The sequence below is a fragment of the Pleurodeles waltl genome, chromosome 4_1 (assembly GCF_031143425.1).
Source record: "Pleurodeles waltl isolate 20211129_DDA chromosome 4_1, aPleWal1.hap1.20221129, whole genome shotgun sequence".
Lineage (NCBI taxonomy): Eukaryota > Metazoa > Chordata > Amphibia > Caudata > Salamandridae > Pleurodeles > Pleurodeles waltl.
The window spans coordinates 13301769-13321023 of NC_090442.1; the positions used below are offsets into that span (position 1 = coordinate 13301769).

The following is a 19255-nucleotide window of genomic DNA, read 5'->3' on the forward strand; positions in this document are numbered from 1 at the left end:
AAACGGAGGTAGTGTGCCATGGCAGCGCACCCAGTTTAATCTTCCAATGGGTGATAAATTCCAATGGGTTCAGGATATTGCAGTCTTTTTTTTTTTTACTATAATTAACTTGGTTGCTGTAGAGACAAACCAAGGAAAGTAACGCATGATGCTCACTGATAATATTTAGAGCTAGCAACACTGAACACTTGAGAAAATCTTAATTATGAGCATTCATGCAATGTGTGTCATCCGAAGTTCATCCTGGGATGAGAACATAATCAGACTGCAGAAGAGAAAGTGAGAAGAGAAAAGGGGGAGAGGGAGTAAAAGGGGAAAAGGAACCCAGCATCTCCTAGGGTGCAATCTTAAAAAAAAGATCAAATACAGAAGTTAGTCAAAGAGGCATTGTTTGAGCTCTGATTTTAACACTTGCAGGAGAAACTTGGTCTAAAAAGAACAGTTACTGGGTCCCAAATACTCAGGGCAGTATCAGCAAGGGATCTTTTGATGTGTTGCGGGGACTCCTCTTGGCAAGGTAAAACCAGGTTTACTACTGCGGCAGGAAGAGTAGTTATCCCCACACAGGTAGACAGCTAATCTCAAATGGCTGCTCGCAGGCAGCCACTTATATAGTTACATGAACAATGCGTCCTACAGAAGGTTAATAATAGATTACTGAATACTCACATTTTTGTTACAAAAACATCACCTGTGTCCTGAAACTCTTAACCTTTTCTCTACACATTCTTCATTGTAATTCTAACAATGCTTAATAAACCATTTATTTGCTACTTTCGTATGCATGTGTGTGTGTGCGTTTATTGTTCTGCTCCCAAGACTTCTTATCAGATTCTGTGTACTCTTGGCTTACTCTACGTGCCTGGCGTAGACAAAGCTATGAGTCTTATGATCTTATAAAGGTGATAGGGACTACAGATGTCAGGAAAGGGTTTCAACTTTTCCTTATTGCTTGGATTTATATATGAGGAGATACAGTTATAAGATATCTTTTAGCACTCGGAGTCAGCAAACTCTTCCCACTTCTTCTTTTCTCTTTCTTCCTTAGGGCCCCAGACGCTCGGTGGTGGATGGTGACTCTAACGGACAGAACAAGAGGACTCTTGGTCAGGTAAGTGAATTTCCTTTTCATGGGAATAGTGATGAAAAGGGTGGGGGGGGAGCTCATGCACGTGAGGGCAAGGGAGGTAGTGAATAAAGAAAAGGTCCTAAGCACCCCTGCTAAAGGATATAGGGCCTCATTATGACACTGGGGGCAAATGCCGCCTCCTGCCACGGCGACCGCCGCCAACATACCGTCGCTATGGCTACTGACCGTCCATGGAATCATGACCGTAGCCAGCTGGCGGAATTCCAGCTACGGTCATGGTGGCGGACGGCGGTAAGGTGGTGCTGCTGCCAGCAGCAGCGCCACACCAGCAAAACACAGCCTACCGTATCATGTTCCATGATACAGCCTGACGGTGTTTTGCTGGCGGACGTTGCTGCTGGCAGCAGTGTCACATCCCGACTCCTGCCGGAGGACCTCTGCAAGCAGGTAAGTCGGGTTCTCCGAAAGGTTGTTGTGTGCGTGTGTGGGGGTGTGTGTGACTGTGTTTGAATGCGTACATGCGTGTGTAATGCATGTGTGTGTGTGTACATGCATGTTGTGTCATGTGATTGTGTGTGTGCCTGGATGTATGTTCTTGAGTGTTGCTATAAGTATGATTGTATGCATGTGTGGGTGAATGTGTGTATGCGGGTGTGTATGTATGTGCATGTATGTGTGTATATGTGGAGGGGGCGGGGAGACCCTTATCAGTGCCAGGGAAGGAAATCCCTGGCACTGATAGTGCCTACCGCCATGGTTTCCATGGCGGTACAGAAACCACAGTAACCATGGCGGCGGGCGGGGTCAAAATGCCATTGGTGGCCTAGGGATGGCCCCCAGGTTGGAGACTGTAGTCTCCAGTCCGGCGGCATTACCGCCGTGTTGGTCAGTGGGTTAACTTGCCGGTTTGGCTAGCCTGTTGGCAGTAATACCTCCACTATTACACTGACTGCCGGGGTCATAAGGACCCCCATAATATCCCCGTACTTGCTTTCCCTTCACTCTCCCACTCCCTGGGTGTTCCCTCTCCCTGGGTCCTCTTTGAGCCACTTCCAGGCCTGGGCTCGTAGCTGAGAAAGCCACGTCTCTCCTGGGACATGGCGGGAGAGTCCCCGGTAGTCTGTGCTTTCAGGGCTGCTCCCGGTGTGATCTGAAGCCTAGGGTGGATCCACAGGACCTTATCTCTTGCTGGCCTCTTCTCCAGCTGTACGTGCTTATCCTTCCATTGTCGTCGTGAGGCTCCTGTTACGGTCCTCTGCTTCAACTGGTCCACTGTGCTCGGCTCATTCATTCGCACCCTCTCCCTCCTCACTGTCCTTCCGTGAGAGAAACTTCCAGGTGAAGTTCTTCCCTCCCTACTGTCCTCGAGTTTCTCTTGTACAGACCCTGGGGTTGGACTAGGAATAACGCCTTCCTTCTTCTCGGGCACCTCCCCATCACAATGTCTGTGTACTGTGACCATAAATTCCTCAAAGCTTACAAACAGGTTTCCTTTAACTAAGACCTTGCTGATCATCCACTCTGTTTTCCAGTGAACTCTTCACCTGTCTTGCATAAATGTGGAACTTAGGCCTGCACTGTTCTTTCACCACGTTTAACTCTGTAATGCTCTCTACTAATGTCTGTGATGGCGCAACTTCTTCACATTTTGTTTCCACCCTAACATGGGTACATTTCTGTCAAATAAGGGAACTTGAAATAGACAGTTATGACTTGGAGTTCTAATCTTGTTGGATAGCTCAGGCCTTCACGAAGAGATGGAGGTAAGTTTATTTAGAGAGACAGTGAGGGAGACAATGTGCTGACCACCCACAGTGAACAAGGCATCCATGAGCTGGGGGAGGATCGTGTTTGCAGAATGTTACCTGTGAGATTCCAAGCAGCCGAATGCAAACATTCAACCCCCAAAAGTATTTTTATGATTCGGGGCACATGAGTGGGTATGCTTACATTTGGCTCTATGCTTTCCCCAACTGATCCCAGGATACTGCATTTCCTATGCATCCATTTGTGCACTTTCATATAATGCAACTACTAGGAGGGAGGTTATGTTAAGAGTAGAAAATATGAAAAGAGCAAGTAAGGAAAGTGAGAAATCTCAAGAAATGTATAAAATACGGAAGTGAGTAGGACATGGGAGGTCAGAGCATGCGCTACAGAAAGAGAATTCAACAGAGAAAAAAAAATGAGAAAAGGCAAAATTATTTTCGGCCATATTCGCAAGGCCTTTGGAACAGAAGGATTTTCTGTTCTCTTTTAAATGTTACAGGGCAGATTGTGGTCACAGAGCTGGTAAAAGTGACTGCTCTTTCGCCGAGATACATTTTCAACTATTGTGTATAAGTGGGTGCAGCTTTGTGCAGGTCTCTGGCTGTTGTATGCTGCCTCTAACTGTGCTCGCGCTTCAGCAAGTCCCACTTTACAGCCATCCAGTCGTACCCCATGGCAATGGTTATGCATCAATGAGATATGATCGCACCCATTAAGATTTGATTGTATCATATAAAAGGTTAATGGTGGGATTTTAGCACACCTTCTTGGCTGCTCTGTTCTTCAGTTAAATAGCAAAGATTTGGTAAATAAAAATGTTAATTTAAGATGTGAGATTTATATAGTGCGTTGCTCCTGTGGTGCTCCCTGCTCATTTATTAAACCAGTGTCACTATGCACTGGTCTTTGCCTTGAAATACCAAGAAAGCATTGGGCTAATAAATGTATTTTTAAGATCTGATCTGGGCCTATTCTAGCTCTACCTGCTACAAAGTCCTTTTATGTGTCTGTAAAGTACAGGATCTATGGTGAAGGCAAGTTACGCTGCTGCGTGAAGAAGCAGCCAAGGTGGTAGAGAAGATTAAACCCCTGCAGAATGCCTGGCATCATTTGCATACGTCTAACAATTGAATTGTTTGAGGAACTATTTTTATGTGTATGTGTGCAAGGGCAAAATGGTGTCACTCAAAGTGAAGACATCCAATTGCTGTAGTGGGATGGTCTATTCATCTATACCTTCTACTAGGGTTTAGAAAACATGAGGCTGGCAGGACAGCTAAAGCTTCCTTTAGGCTGGACCTAAAAACAAGGGAAAAAAAGAACAATGATCACCACTCCGTGGTAGAAAATTCCCAGGGTGTCAGAGTCACACTTTTGCCCTTATAAAAATGTGTTACTATGGAAGAAGAAAACATATGCTGAGGAAAGTTTCAGTGCTCCTCGGAAAGCATAGAGTTCACCAGGCTTGTGGAGAGCTCTAAATATGAAGATAGTAATTCATCAGGGCAACAGGTGATTGCCCCCATTCCCCTGGGAGACAGCAGATCAGTAACTAAACACTAAATGCGGGTGACAGTCTTCAAATGAAACCCAAAGTGTAAAAACCATAAATAGAGAAAGTGCTAATGGGGTACAATATTCAAGAAAGTTTTAAAGGAGCCGCTAAAACAGAATTTCAGCAGAAGGGACCATATTTACAAACTACTCACAAAGAAAACCAGAGCTCAATGACAACTAGCAAGCAAAACTACCTTAACATCAACAGGGCACACATGAAAAAAGCTGCAATAACAGACTGTAGGCAAGAGAGACGAGAGACCATACAACGCAAGCATGAACGAAGCATCAATAACAGACTGTAGGCTAGAGAGACAGAGCAAGCATGAAAAGAGCCACAATAACAGACTACAGGCAAGAGACAGCATACAGAGCAAGCATGAAAAGAGTCCCAATAACAGACTATAGGCAAGAGACAGCATACAGAGCAAGAATGAAAAGAGCCACAATAACAGACTGTAGGCTATGGGTTCGCCCATCTGGGAGGAGCAGTGGTGCTATTGTTGTGCTCATATGCGGGCGCTCTCCCTTAATTACAGATTGTGCCTAATCCATTTTAATTTTCTGCATCAGCTGTACTATACGCCTAGTCGACTGAAGAAAATGGGTCTTGACCGGATGCTAATTGTGAACGCTGCTCGACCTTGGAGGCGGATTTTATGCTTTTGCAAGGGACTGCGGGCGTTGCGCGATTACTGGTCTGAGGTGTTGCATGCAATTGATGGGATGACTGGGCTTTCACTGCCGCGTACTCCTGTTATGGCGCTTCTGGGCTAGGTGGAGGAGATCCCCTCTGTGTCCAGGCGGCTGGTGGGATTGCTGCTGCTACTGGCTAAGCACAGGGATGCAATGTGCTGGGGACGGAAGCGGGTACCTCGCTGTGATGATTGGCTGAGAGATGCTGCATACTGTCAGGAGCAGCTGGCAGTGTACTGGGAGTCGATGCTGGCGGATTCCCGACCGAGGGATATATGGGCCCCCTTGGTAGCGTTTCTTGCAGCTCGTACACATGGAGATGACTAGCTTTCTTTGCCTCCCCTTGATTGTCCAGCTGATTGGTTCTACTTTGTACGCTACAAGCGTGTGGCCCCCTTTCTCTGAGGGTGATATGTTGGCAGCGCTGCTTTTTTCCTTACTTTTGCTATGTTCTCTTTTTCCTCCCCTCTCTGATGTTTTCTGTTCCTCAAGTTCACCTGCGATACCGAATGGAGATGCTCATGTATGGGATAAGTTTCTCTTGATGTTTCTTTTTTAACCTGGACAAGTTAGCGCTTCTGCGAGCCCTCCCAGCAGAATCTCTTTTATGTACACAATATGTGAACCCTGGTTTGTGTTGTTTGATGATGTTTGCTTCTTAAATACAAAAAAAAAAAAAAATACAAAAAGTACAAAAATAACAGACTGTAGGCTATACAGACAAGAGACCATACAGAGCAGCATGAAAAGAGCCGCAATAACATAGCATAGGCAAGAGAGACGAGACGAGAGACTGTAGGAGGCTGACCTGGTTGGTAGTGGGTACCTTGGGTACTTACACCTTATACCAGGTCCAGTTATCCCTTATTAGTGAAATGTAGTAGTGTTCTTGCATCTTAGGCTGATAGAGGTAGCTATAGCAAAGCAGCTTGGGCTGAACTAGGAGACATGCAAAGCTCCTGCAATACCACTTATAGTTACACAGTACTTATACACAAGTAAAGACAATACTCAGTGTTACCAACAATAAAGGTAGTTTATTTTAGTGACACAAGGCCAAAAATATCTTAGAGCCAATACTCCTTCTGGAGGTAAGTATTACACCAATATATACACTAGACACCAAAATAAGGTACGTAATTAGGCATAGGTTTGTGCAAACAATAGGAATTGCTATAGAATGCATTAGGACAAAACAGGTCTAGGGACAACACAAACCATATACTAAGAAAGTGGAATGCAAATCACAAATTCCCCCCTAGACAAGTATAGTGTGTAGAGAATCACTGGGAGAGTGGGAATACTACAAAGGTGAGTAAAATACCCCACCCTAGAGCCCAGGAAAGTAGGAGTAAAGTACTGCAAGTTTCCTTAGGGCACACTACAAGTCGTGATTAAAGTTATTGCAAGAACCAAGCAAGACTGCAAACAAAAAAAGGTGGACTCCCGGACCTGAAGACCTGTAAAGAGAGGAGACCAAGTCCAGAAGTCGCAGAAGATTCCAGGAAGGGCAGGAGCCCCTGCCAACATAGAAGATTGTGCAAAAGAGGAGTCTTCGGTTGGAAGAAGACTGCAGAAATGCACCGAGGGAAGATGGCTGCGGGTTCCTGCATGATGCAATGGATGTCCCATGTGGAGATGTTGGATGCAGGTGAGTTTCGGCGCTGGATTCTTCCAACAAGCCTTGGTTCAAGCAATGTCACAGCTTGTGTCAAAAGGACACTGCCTGGACCCACGAGGGACCTGGGGGCCTCAACTCGGACTGAGGGGGTAGAGGGGACTCCCAACACAGGAGGGAACCCACAGATGACCAGGCAGCACCCACGCAGGTCCCAGGACACGGGGACAACAAAGGAGTAAATTGTGGTTGTTGCAGCACTACAAAATGAAGGTCCCACGCCGCCAGAGAACAACTCAGCGAGTTGAGCGTTGCAGGATAGAGTGCTGAGGACCTGGGCCAGGCTGTGCATGAGGGATTCTTGCAAGTAGTGCACAGAGGCCCCAGGAGGTGAAGATGATGTGGTGCACAGGGGTACTGTCGCAAACGGGGAAGGCAAGCTCTTACCTCCTTCAAATTTGGACAGGAAGACCTTAGGACAGTCTGTGTCGAAGGGGTCCACCACCTGTGTTGCAAGGAGCATGCTCGTCGCCAGGAGAGGAGTCCAAGAGAACTGGTTGTCGTCTTACAAGGTGCCTGCTGGAGCAGGGAAGTGACTCCGTCACTCCACTGGATATTTCTTCGGTCCTTCTGGTGCGGGGTGAAGAAAGGGAGTCCCCAGAGCGTGCACACCGTGCAAACTGTTGCAGTTGCTGGCTGGAGCTGAAGTTGCAGGGGAAAAGTAGCCCTTATGGATACTTGTTGCTGTTGCAGCGGTTCCTGGAGCAGTCTGCGGTTGATCCAAGGTCATAGGAATGAAGTAGTAGTTGCAGAGGATTCCTGCTGGAAACTTGTAAGTAGAATCTGAAGAGAAACCCACAGGAGAGACCCTAAATAGCCCTGAGGGGGGGATTGGCTACCTAACCAGGTATGCACCTATCAGGAGGGGTCTCTGGCGTCACCTGCTGGCATTGGCCACTCAGAGGCCTCCAGAGTGTCCCCACACCTAGGAAAACAAGATGCCTGAAGTCTGGGACACACTGGAGGAGCTCTGGGCACCACCCCTAGGGTGGTGATGGCCAGGGGAGTGGTCACTCCCCTTTCCTTTGTCCAGTTTCATGCCAGAGCAGGGACAGGGGGTCCCTGAACCGGTGTAGACTGCCTTATGCAAGGAGGACACCATCTGTGCCCTTCAAAGCATTCCCAGAGGCTGGGAGAGGCTACCCCTGTAGCGCTTCGATGCCCTAGGGCCGGAATGCGCTTTATAAATACTCAATACATACATACATACATACATAGCCTGTAACACCTATATCCAAAGGGAGAGGGTGTAACACCCTGCTCCCAAAGGAAATGCTTTGCTCTGCCTTCCTGGGACTGAGCTGCTCAGACCCCAGGAGGGCAGAACCCTGTCTGTGAGGTGGCAGCAGCTGTAACTGCAGTGCAAGCCTAAGGGAGTTGTTTTGGCAGTACTGGGGGTCCCTGGTGGAGCCCCCAGGATGCACGGAATTGGCCCCCCTATACCAGATTTGGAATGGGGGACAAATCCATGATCTTAGACACCATGGGTTCCTTTCATAAAGCTCCTCGCAGCCAAGTTCAGAGAACTTGCATATCCAAATTACTAAAGAAAACTAGGGCTAGTGACTCTGTCTGAGGAAAAGACTTACGATGCATAAAATAGAAGAACAACATAGCTAACCCATGATTTGGACTGAGGGAATACGATCATGGCTATCAAAATATAATTTTTTTTAATTAGCCTATTGATAATGCAAAAACAAGTCAGTATTTAGAAAGTGTACACTTCACAACAAAGTCAGATCATGAATGACGAATGAATCACCGGGCGCTACAAAAGATCACAGATAGGCAGTGTGCAATGGGTACATGGCGCATCCGGCAGCCAGGGCAGCCATCGTCAGCAAGTCTCACTAATGGGGGCAGAGTCTGCACCATGGATGACGAATGACACACCAGGAGCTATAAAAGATCACAGATCTGCAGTGTGCAATGGGTCCACAGCGCATCCGGAAGCCAAGACAGCCATCGTCAGCACGTCTCACTAATGTAGGCCAAGTCTACACCATGGATGCTGAATGACAAACCGGGAGCTACAAGAGATCACAGATAGGCTTTCTGCAATGGGTACAGGGCGCATCTAGCAAGTCTCACTAATGTAGGCCGAGTCTGCATCATGGATGACGAATGATACACCGGGAGCCAGGACGGCTGCCCACTGGGGATGATGCTGATGTCCGCTGTAGTGGCACTGGCTGGGCACATCCCGGGGCAGGTGGCGGTGTCTGCGGCGGAGATTCTGGCGGTGGTGCCCGTGGTGCAGGTGTCTGTAGTAGTGGAGGGAGATACCAGGCCGTCTCCTGGAGCCTCGGAAGGCTGCCTGCTAGGGATGATGCTGGGAACTGTAGTTGTGGCAGCTGCCGTGCAGGTGGCGGTGTAGGTGGCAGTGCAGGTAGCGGTGCAGGGGGAGGTCGTTGCACGGTGCTCACCGCAGTACAGGTTGCTGGCCTGTCTTGAGAAATGGGGGTCACCAGTCCCTCACCCGGAGACTCCGTGCCCTGAGTTGACTTTCCTTTGCTCTTGTGTCCCTTCCCTACCTTGGAAGTCGCTGCTGGGACCTTGGCACTGTCCTCTTTGGTTCTGGATGAGGCCTTGCTGGGTGGGTGGGCAGCTTTTCTGTTCTGCATGCTGGCCCCTTCTTTACCTTGGCAGGTGGCGGAATAGGGTGGTCCTTGGCTTCAGTAGGTGGCACACTGGCAACGCTGATGGGTGCCCCCTTCGATCCTCCCAGAATTGCAGGGACCACAGTGGATGACGATTTGGTGGCTGAGGTGCTGGTCTGGGCTCTGGACAACCTGGCCCTAGGGGAAGGACGGGGGGGAGGTGTAGGGAAGAGGTCAATGTTAGCCAGAAAACGTTTTTTAGACACACTGGGACGGCAAGATGTAGGGGGTTTGGGAGTGGAGGAAAAGGTAGTGGTTGTAGGAGGTGTACGTCTGCTGAGCTTGGGTGAAGGTGCATGGGTTGGAGGCTGTTGTGAGGTGGATGGCTGTTGAGTGGGTGTGAGCCGGCGTTTGTATACTTTGGGAGGAGGGGTCACAGACACACTGGGAGAGGACACAGGGGACCTGTGAATGGTAGTGGGGGTGGTGATTGCAGTGGTGGGCGTGCTGGTGATGGAGGTAGTGGCTGAGGATGTAGTGCATGCAGGTGTGAGTGGAGACGATACTGGGAGGGAGGTGGAGGACGTAGAGGAGGGGGACACAGTGGAGGCAGTGGATGTTGGCGTGTCTGCATGGGTATCATGCTTGTGTGAGTGCCTGCGTGATGTGTGGTGCTTATGTTTGCCTGAGCCACTTTTGTCTGTTGATGTGTGTGCATGCTGGTCCGATGGTGTGCTAAGGATAGGCTGAGGTAGAGGGGATTGGGTCTGGGTAGTGGATGTTGGAGGGGGGAGGCTGGACACAGGGACAATGGCTGCCATCAGTGCTGGTGCCAGAGCCTAAAATGCTCTCTGTTGGGCTGCCACGCCAGAATGAATGCCCTCCAGGTATGCATTTGTTTGCTGCAAATGCCTCTCGACACCCTGGATGGCATTCAAAATGGCTGACTGCCCAACAGTGAGGGATCTCAGGAGGTCAATAGCCTCCTCACTGAGGGCAGCAGGGCTCACTGGGGCAGGGCCTGAGGTGCCAGGGGCGAAGGAGATGACCACCCTCCTGGGTGAGCAGGCACGGGAAACACGCTGAGGGGCTGCTGGGAGGCGGTGCTAGTAGGGGGGGGTGGCCGCTGTAACTGTTGTTGCGGTGGGCACAGTGGTGCCCGCCACCGCAATGGAGCTCCCATCAGAAGAGGAGTAGCTGTCGCTGGTGTCCCCTCCTGTCCCCGTCGTTGAGCTCCCCTCCCCCTCCATCCCACTGGTGCCTTCAGACTCCGTACATTCACCTTCCTGGGCCATGTGGGTTGCAGCTCCCTCCTGCTCCGGTGCCACTGCTCCTCCGCCAGATGATGCTAAGGCACACAAGGCCAGGGTGACAAAACAAAAAGGGGGTGAAAGACAGAGGAGACACATGGTCAATGCCAGCAAACACCACTACCATTGGCGGACACAACACACAGGGAGCAGCCCTTTGCACTAGGCCATGCACTCCCCATTTGCTGCACACATGTAACCCACAGGAGCCTGACTAGTTGTAGATGGCCACTACCACTATTGGGGTTGGAGTGCCATAGAGCCAGCCTAACAAGGGACCTACCCTAGCAAGTTCTCCCTGGCCTAGGGGAACCCACAGCCCACATTCCCCACCCAATCACCTCGTAAAGCGCTCAGAGTCAGCTGAATGAGACTGTACTCAGCCCCTTGTGGCTGCTGTGATGCCCTCAAGCACCCATCCAACTACGGATATGCCACCGCCAGGATCCAGACCATCAGGGGGGTCATGGTGCGACGGGCACCCCTTCCACGTTGGGAGGCCAGCCCCAGCTGGGCCACCTCTGTCTTCTTGGTCCTGCGGCGCAGGTCCTCCCATCCCTTGCGGCTGTGGGTGCTCCGTCTATGATGGACCCCCAGGGTCCGCATTTCCTTGGTGATGGCACGCCAAATACCCTTCTTCTGGTGGGCGCTGACCTACAGGAAAGGTACAGGAGGAAAGGAAATCACTCCCCCGTCCGGTTCTTCAGGCCCATTGGCCACCACTTCCCACACATACACTCACCATCCTCACATGCAGGCCTCAACCCCCCCAACATGCCTCTTACATCCACACCACTCCATACATTCATGTCCCACGCATCATGCTCACAGTGTACTCACCTGTTTGTCTGGAGAACCGTAGAGTAGCGTGTACTGGGGAGGACCCCATCCACTAGTCTCTCCAACTCCTCCACAGTGAAGGCAGGAGCCCTTTCCCCAGACACTCGAGCCATTGTCGCTTCCAGACTGAGGTCAGAGCAGCACTTGCAGTGTAGGTCCTCTCCTGTAGATGGTCAGGTATCAAGTGAGTGAACAGACAGAAAATGGCAGTCAGGTCAGTCACATGTGGCATTTGTCCCCCCGCAAGAATGAACAGGTGTAAAGAAATTGTAAAAGCTACCATTCAATGAATGTGCAGATGGTGTGTTTGGCAGACCAGTACATCTCTCATGTGAATGCCAGGTATCCAGGCTCTGTGCATGATGCTTACATTTTGAGGAATAGCAGCATCCCATATGTGATGGGCCAACTCCAGAGGCACCGTGTGTGGCTAATAGGTGAGCCCAAGGTCCCCACACAGTATGAATAGGTGTCTGGGTATGGGGTAGTCCCTAAGGGTTGGTGTATGTCTAACAGATATCCCTCGACATTTACAGGTCACTCTGGTTATCCCAACCTCTCATTGCTACTGACCCCAGTGAGGAATGCCAGGACAAGGGCAGAGGAATGCTACAATGAGGCACTAGGAGGATTATTGAGCAGCCTTCCGGCCTCCTGAAGGCTAGATTCCGGTACCTCCATCTAACAGCTGGCTCGGTGTGCCAGATAATCGTGGCATGCTGCATGTTGCACAACCTGGCATTGAGACGCCAGGTGCCTTTTCTGAAGGAGGATGGCCCTGATGTTGGTCTGGTGGCAGCTGTTGAGCCTGTGGACAGTGAGGAAAAGGAGGCAGAGGAAGAAGAGAATGACAACCGAAACACGTAATCATGCATTACGTCCAGTGAGAACAGGAAAGAGACTGGCACTGCTCATCTCATATCTGACTACTGTAGGAAATTGTATAAGTCTGCCTTTTTACCTCTGCGTATGGACCCTGACAGTTCACTTTGGCTTTCCTTTTCACAGATCTGGGTACCACATTCTGCCTTCTGCTATGTTTACTGCTGCCCAACAACTGTCATACTTTGGTATGTGCAAATGAACATATAGATTGATATTTGTCTAAGAGGTTGTAATAATACATTGGTGAAAGTACAGACTGACTCCAGATTGTTTTGTGATTCAAGGGTGTTTATTTAAGTGCTAATAAGTAGACGGGGATGTGCAATGGGCTGGGGTGATGGTTGAGGAATATCCATGGTACAGTCCAGTCTCTTTGTATCACAGGTGCATTGTCCAATGGGGCATAGGAAGGGGAGTAATGGCAGTTCAATGTGGACAGGGTGACATAGTGGGACAGAAGGGTGACAATCAGGAGAGTTTTATTTCCTGGCGGGGTCTTGGCAATGTTCTCTGTCTTGTGCCTGGATCGCAGGGGCCGTTTGCAGGGTGGTTCTCCTTCTGCAGGGGGTGGGGGGCTGGTGGCCTGTTGGTCCTGTGGCGGGGCCCCCAGTCCACTAGCGCCGGCAGAGGTGGAAGGCTGATCCTCGGTTTGGCTAGTGTCAGGGGCCCTTTGTTGTGCCACTGCCTCCCTCATGGTGTTGGCCATGTCTGCCAGCACCCCTGCAATGGTGACCAGGGTGGTGTTAATTGACTTCAAGTCCTCCCTGATCCCCAGGTACTGTTCCTCCTGCAGCCGCTGGGTCTCCTGAAACTTGGCCAGTACCGTGCCCATGGTCTACTGCGAATGGTGGTATGCTCCCATGATGTTTGAGAGTGCCTCATGGAGAGTAGGTTCCCTGGGCCTGTCCTCCCCCTGTCGCACAGCAGTCCTCCCAGTTTCCCTGTTATCTTGTGCCTCTGTCCCCTGAAACGTGTGCCCACTACCACTGACCCCAGGCCCCTGATCGTCCTGTGTTAGTGGGTTTGCCTGGGGTCCCTATAGTGGTGGACACACTGCTGATTGACGTGTCCTGGGGACAGTGGCATGGGCCCGCTCGGTGGGTGCTGTGCTGGTGTTTCCTGAGGGGGGAGGTTCTGTGGTGGTTTGGGACTGTGGCAGGGGAACTGACTGTCCAGACGTCCCTGATGGGCCGGGCTGGCCAGGCGTGCAGAGCTGCTGTCGTCACTGTAGGCCTCTTCTGTGGGGGGACTGGATATGTCTGGCACCTCCTTTCTGGTGACGTTGGGTAGGGGTCCTGTTGGGGTGTAAATGCATTGTTATTGTATCTGTGTGTGCCATCTTGTGTAATGGGTGTGTTTCCCTCTACTACTGTGCTTGCATTATCGCCTTTGCCCTTGTGTGAGTGGTGACTGTGTGCCCTGGGTGAGTCTCTCTCTTGGACATGCTGTGGTGATTGGTGTCCATGCAGGTCTGTGATGGGTGTCCACTTACTGTGGGCCAAGATGATACCTTCCTTCCCACCACCTGGATCCAACCTCTGTATACATATATTTATCTTGGAAGAGAGAACTGGAAAGAGGGTTAGAAGACGGACACTGGAGAACAGATCCTATATAGAGGAGCAGTCTCGCTAGGAAGGCGATCAGCTGGGAGTATTCTCAGTTGTATATGTAACAACGTGTTGCGACCCAGAGAAAACAGCAATTTGTAGGGCTACAATTATCATTGCAATGAGTTACTTGACTATGACAAGGGAGTGTCCATATCAGAATGGTAATTAATTATCTTGGTCTTGTGGGATGATTATGACCCGCTAGTCGACAACCTTCTTTCTTTTTAATAGTAATATGGATAAAACCAGCTAACAAAATACAGGTTATTGATAGGTCATTCTAGCTATATATCACCCAATCTAAACATGTTCCATCCTCACACTTATCAAGAAATTAAAAGCTTCGGTCTTTCGACCACTGCACATAAACAATACAAAAGATCTCTAGGAACGTGCTGCTGATGGAGGCCCAGTAGGTACTGCACAGCCCACCCAACGTGGAGCGTGACCCGCTGTTAAAGCACGCCTCCTCATGCACATAAACAATACAAAGGATCTCTATGAACGTGCTGCTGATGGAGGCCCATCAGGTACTGCACAGCCCACCCAACGTGGAGCGTGACCCGCTGTTAAAGCACGCCTCCTCATGCACATAAACAATACAAAGGATCTCTATGAACGTGCTGCTGATGGAGGCCCAGTAGGTACTGCACAGCCCACCCAACGTGGAGCGTGACCCGCTGTTAAAGCACGCCTCCTCATGCACATAAACAATACAAAGGATCTCTATGAACGTGCTGCTGATGGAGGCCCAGTAGGTACTGCACAGCCCACCCAACGTGGAGTGTGACCCGCTGTTAAAGCATGCCTCCTCGGAGGGTGCGGGTCTGTGCAACTGATAAAGATAATTCCTGGACCTAATGAGATAAATCATTATAGGAATAACTGTAGCTTTACAAGTTAGAGTTCTCTCCGCACCTTGCTGTGTACACTTGTGACTTAGGAGGAAGTGTGACAGACCAACATAACTCTCTCTTTCTCTTGATATTAAGAGATATTCTCAGTGGCATACTGATTTGACATTTGAACTTACCAGATGAAAGACCTGAGTTTGGCAGACAAGATTTATTAGTCGAACCTCAGTAACATGACTGCACGCATGGTGTTGAGAAAAAAGGCTTTGGTGTTCGGCAGATGAAACAGAAACAATCACTTTATTCAGGATATCACATGCTCTCGCACAGATCATACTTGATGCTTTCTCACTAAATTAAACCAAGGAAACACCTCAGCACAAGAAGAGGAACAGCTGGATTGCTGTCATTGGGCACATAGAGTAATGTATGGACCTGTACGGTAAATCGCTAGCAACGGGGAAGAAATCTTGTAAGGAACTAGGGGGCTTATTTACAAGCCCTTAGTACTACTGGAGCAACACTTTTAGTGATGATTCGGTGGTGCTGTGCCATTTTTACAAGGTTGAGCAGAAACAAAAAGTCAAACATGTTTAAGGCTTATTGTATTTTATGAACAAACTGTTGGAGTTTGAAGTAACATTCAGCCCCATGTCGAGTGGTAACCTCAGGAATAGTTCTTGGGTATTCTCAGAAGTCTTTGGTACTCAATAGCTCTTTCTACAATTGTAATTCGGAAATTAAACTAGTTAATTGGAAAATAGAAACTTGGCAACTCGTTGGCTATGAGTACCTGCACCGAATTTCCAATTATAAACAATCTACAAATCCCTCTTTGTAACAATAACTCCATTTGAGCAACAAAGAAATCATTCAATTGATCACCATAGCTTTTAGGACACCAAGAGTATCAACGTCCACTGCCAAATCTGTTAATGGCCATAAACATGCCTTTACTACTGTAAGTGTATTCATTAACACAATACAGCTAGCAACAAAAGGATACCAGTTGGAGGGGTATGGCCAACTGCTGCAAAATGGCAGACACGCCGTAAAAGAGCTCTTGGTCGGGTCTATAATCTTTCACCATTGGCAGGGCATTGAAAGCCCCTGGGCCTGACAGTCAACTCAGATGGGGGCCCTGGTGTTGCTGTGGATGCGCCAGACGCCCCTCAAGGCAAACTAGACAGAGGCTGGACGAGGCCACTATGCCCTGCTTGATGCAGTTTAAGGCAAAGGGCATTGAGGAGCTTGTGTCCCCCAGAGAAAAAAGAGGAATGGCACTCTGGACTAGAAGGGATGCAGCGAAAGCTGCCCCCCAACCGCTTGCCCTCAAGAAAGGGTGTGAGATGCCCGAATACCGTGGAATCTCCTAACATGGAGGGCTTTCTCGACCCGCTTTTGGTGGGGCGTCAGCCCTGACGGTGGGGCCTGGTGGTGCACGATGGTTGGCCACTGCTGGCCATGATTGACCGCACTGAAGGACTCTTGTGCCCCCCAGGAACACAACAAGGAGCGATGCAATGAGACCAGGAGATGCAGACAAAGCAGCCCTGCTGTCCCCTCAAAAAGGGATGTGAACCACTCGATGTGCTGTCATGTAAGGAGTGAGGTCCAAGGTAGAAAGGCGCTGGGCTTGGTTTGTTCAGCGGCAGTGGCTGATCCTCGCCCGAGGGAGGGAATATATCTGTATTCCTCTGCAAATGCACACCAGAACACTTGGCAGGTGCTGATGAAACACAGATGTCATCGACTATGCTCTCTATCGCTGCCTCTGCCCATGGCAAAGGGTGGATCAGTGTGGAATGGGGTCTTAGTGGACTATGCCTTTTTTGACAGCCCGGGGGAATGCCCCTGGGACTTGCCCCATAACAGTCGAGTGGAGACGGCCTTGCCACTATTTTGAGAGGTGAGCCCCAAGGAGGGGTGCAGGGCCCCCCACGCTGGTGCCTCAGCATGATCTCTGAGGAGGTGTCAGGGGGTGAGACTGCTCGTGCCTCCACTGTTGAACAGTGTCCGAACTGAGGCCTGATGGTACACCAGGTCTTAATCCTCATGCACTGAACTCAACTGGAGTGTTTGGCTGGCTTGCTTTGGGTTCTCAGCTTTCTGCAAAGTTGTACCACAGCCTCCTCTGATGGGGACACTCCCTGAAGGCCCCCTGGAGCCTTTTGCAATGGCAGAACCTTGACTGAACGATTCGTCTGAAAAGGTGGACTTATCCCACAGTGCCATAGACAGCACAAGAGCAGGATCTGGAAATAAAGTAGGTGCTGTTGTGATTGAATTGGAAATTCTGTGGGATGATCAATGAAAACTTTCAGACAGAGTGAAAAAAACGGAGTCGACCATCCAGGATCTTCAGCCCAAAACCAAGGACCTTATCAACAAGATCACTAACCTAATGGACAAGTTCCGCTTTCAGGAGAGTAAGGTCGAAAACGCCATAGAGCGCTCAGGGCACAATAATGTCCACATTGTGGAGCCCCCTGAGGGCATAGAGGGTGCAAATTCCACCACCTCCATAGAAAATTGGATTTCCACACAGGTAGCACCCACTGGCCCTCTACTTGTTTCACTGTGGAACGGGTTTATCGGGTGCCCACTCCGTAGCCCCTCCATCAGAGGGGCCCACCAAGCTGGTAACAGCCAAAATATTGAACTACAGAGACTTAGCGCTGCCAGGCGTACAGGCTGTCTCTCCGTCACAAATACACATGTAATGATCTTTCCAGAGTATACTAACGAAGTTCAATGCAGGCAGGTATTGTTCATGAGTGCTAAATGATGGTTTAAGACATGGGATTAAAATAAACACTTTCTTCCCAGCAAAATTAAAGGTGACTGTGGACCAACGGTCATACTTCTTCTCGGAACCTGCTGAGGTTTGGGAATGGATAGACCACAGCAATGTGCCACACTGGCAACTCGAGGGAGCCCTGCGTATTCCACCGCTAAGTATGCCCAGCGCAGGTGCAGCACATGCTGAAAAGTTGTGTTGACCAGACTGGGGTCTGGACTGGGGTCTTGGGCACCTCCTTCAGCACAGCTGCTCCAGGAAAATATATCAGTAATGACCACTGCATCCCAATTTCGAAATTCGGAGGCCCAACTCAGACAGAGCTTCTACAGACAAAGAATCATGAACACTCAAAATGAACGTTACAACCATATTCCAAACATCGATAACACTTCAATCCACCGAAGAAGTACTTTAAGTACTGGCCGAGCTATGGAATGCAGGTGTTAAATGCAACCCATACTGCTGTGCAATACCTCCCTGTCCACAACTACTCCCCTCCACCTCTGGCCCTCAGTAACTGAAGGGGGCTCACCGTCCTGGTTCACAGCCTGTCACAACCTTCTGTTTCTCATCCCTTGCAAATACCTCCTGCTGGTACACCTGATGGCGCCACAATGTCTAGCACAGTAGCAACCACGTAAATGGGCACCCCCTCACTTGCAACCCCACTAGGACTCACTGAACCACATGTTGTGAATGTTACAACACAGGTTTCATAGTTTGGACGGGCAAAAGTTGCCCTGTCGACCTGGGGAGGGAGTTGGAAAGTTTTAGTTATGGCAAAGCCTAATCATTGGTTAATAATGCACACAAGGGCATCGCAGCATACCGCAGGCCTGGAACTCCCTTTAGGACACACCCTCACACAGTATGAGTAGAATAACACTAATAACGTGGAATGTCCAGGGTACAGGCTCTACTAAACAAACATTAGTAAAGTCTGGTCATCAGTTAATAGTGTGTGATAACACATGGACACGGGTGCATCCCTGCAGGTCCAAGCCTGGACCTCCTGCTAACACACACTCTCACACATTATGGGTAGAATAACACTAATAATGTAGAAGGACCGGGGGATGGGCTCCACTAAACGAGCACTTGCAAAGCCTTATTATCAGTTAATAGTGCAAGATAAGAAAGGGACACAAGTGCATCTCTGCCGGCCTATGGCCTGGACCTCCCTCCAGGACACACTCTCACACAGTATGAGTAGCATAACATTAATAACATGGAATGTCCAGGGTATAGGCTCTACTAAACAAGCATTGACAAAGCCTGATCATCAGTTAATAGTGCAAGGTAAGAAAGGGACACTGGTGCAGCTCTGCAGGCCTATGGCCTGGAACTCCCTCTAGGACACACCTTCACACACTATGGGTAGAATAACACTAATAACGTGGAATGTCCGGGGCACAGGCTCTACTAAACAAGCATTGACAAAGCCTGATCATCAGTTAATAGTGCATTAACACAGGGACACAAGTGCATCGCTGCAGGTCCAAGCCTGGACCTCCCACTAGGACACACTCTCACACACTATGGGTAGAATAACACTA

General features: G+C 49.5%; 1 pseudogene; it reads right to left on the reverse strand.

The window, feature by feature from the left end:
• LOC138286903 (zinc finger protein 271-like) overlaps window positions 1–19255 on the reverse strand; it is a 166302-nt pseudogene that overhangs the window by 12613 nt on the left and 134434 nt on the right.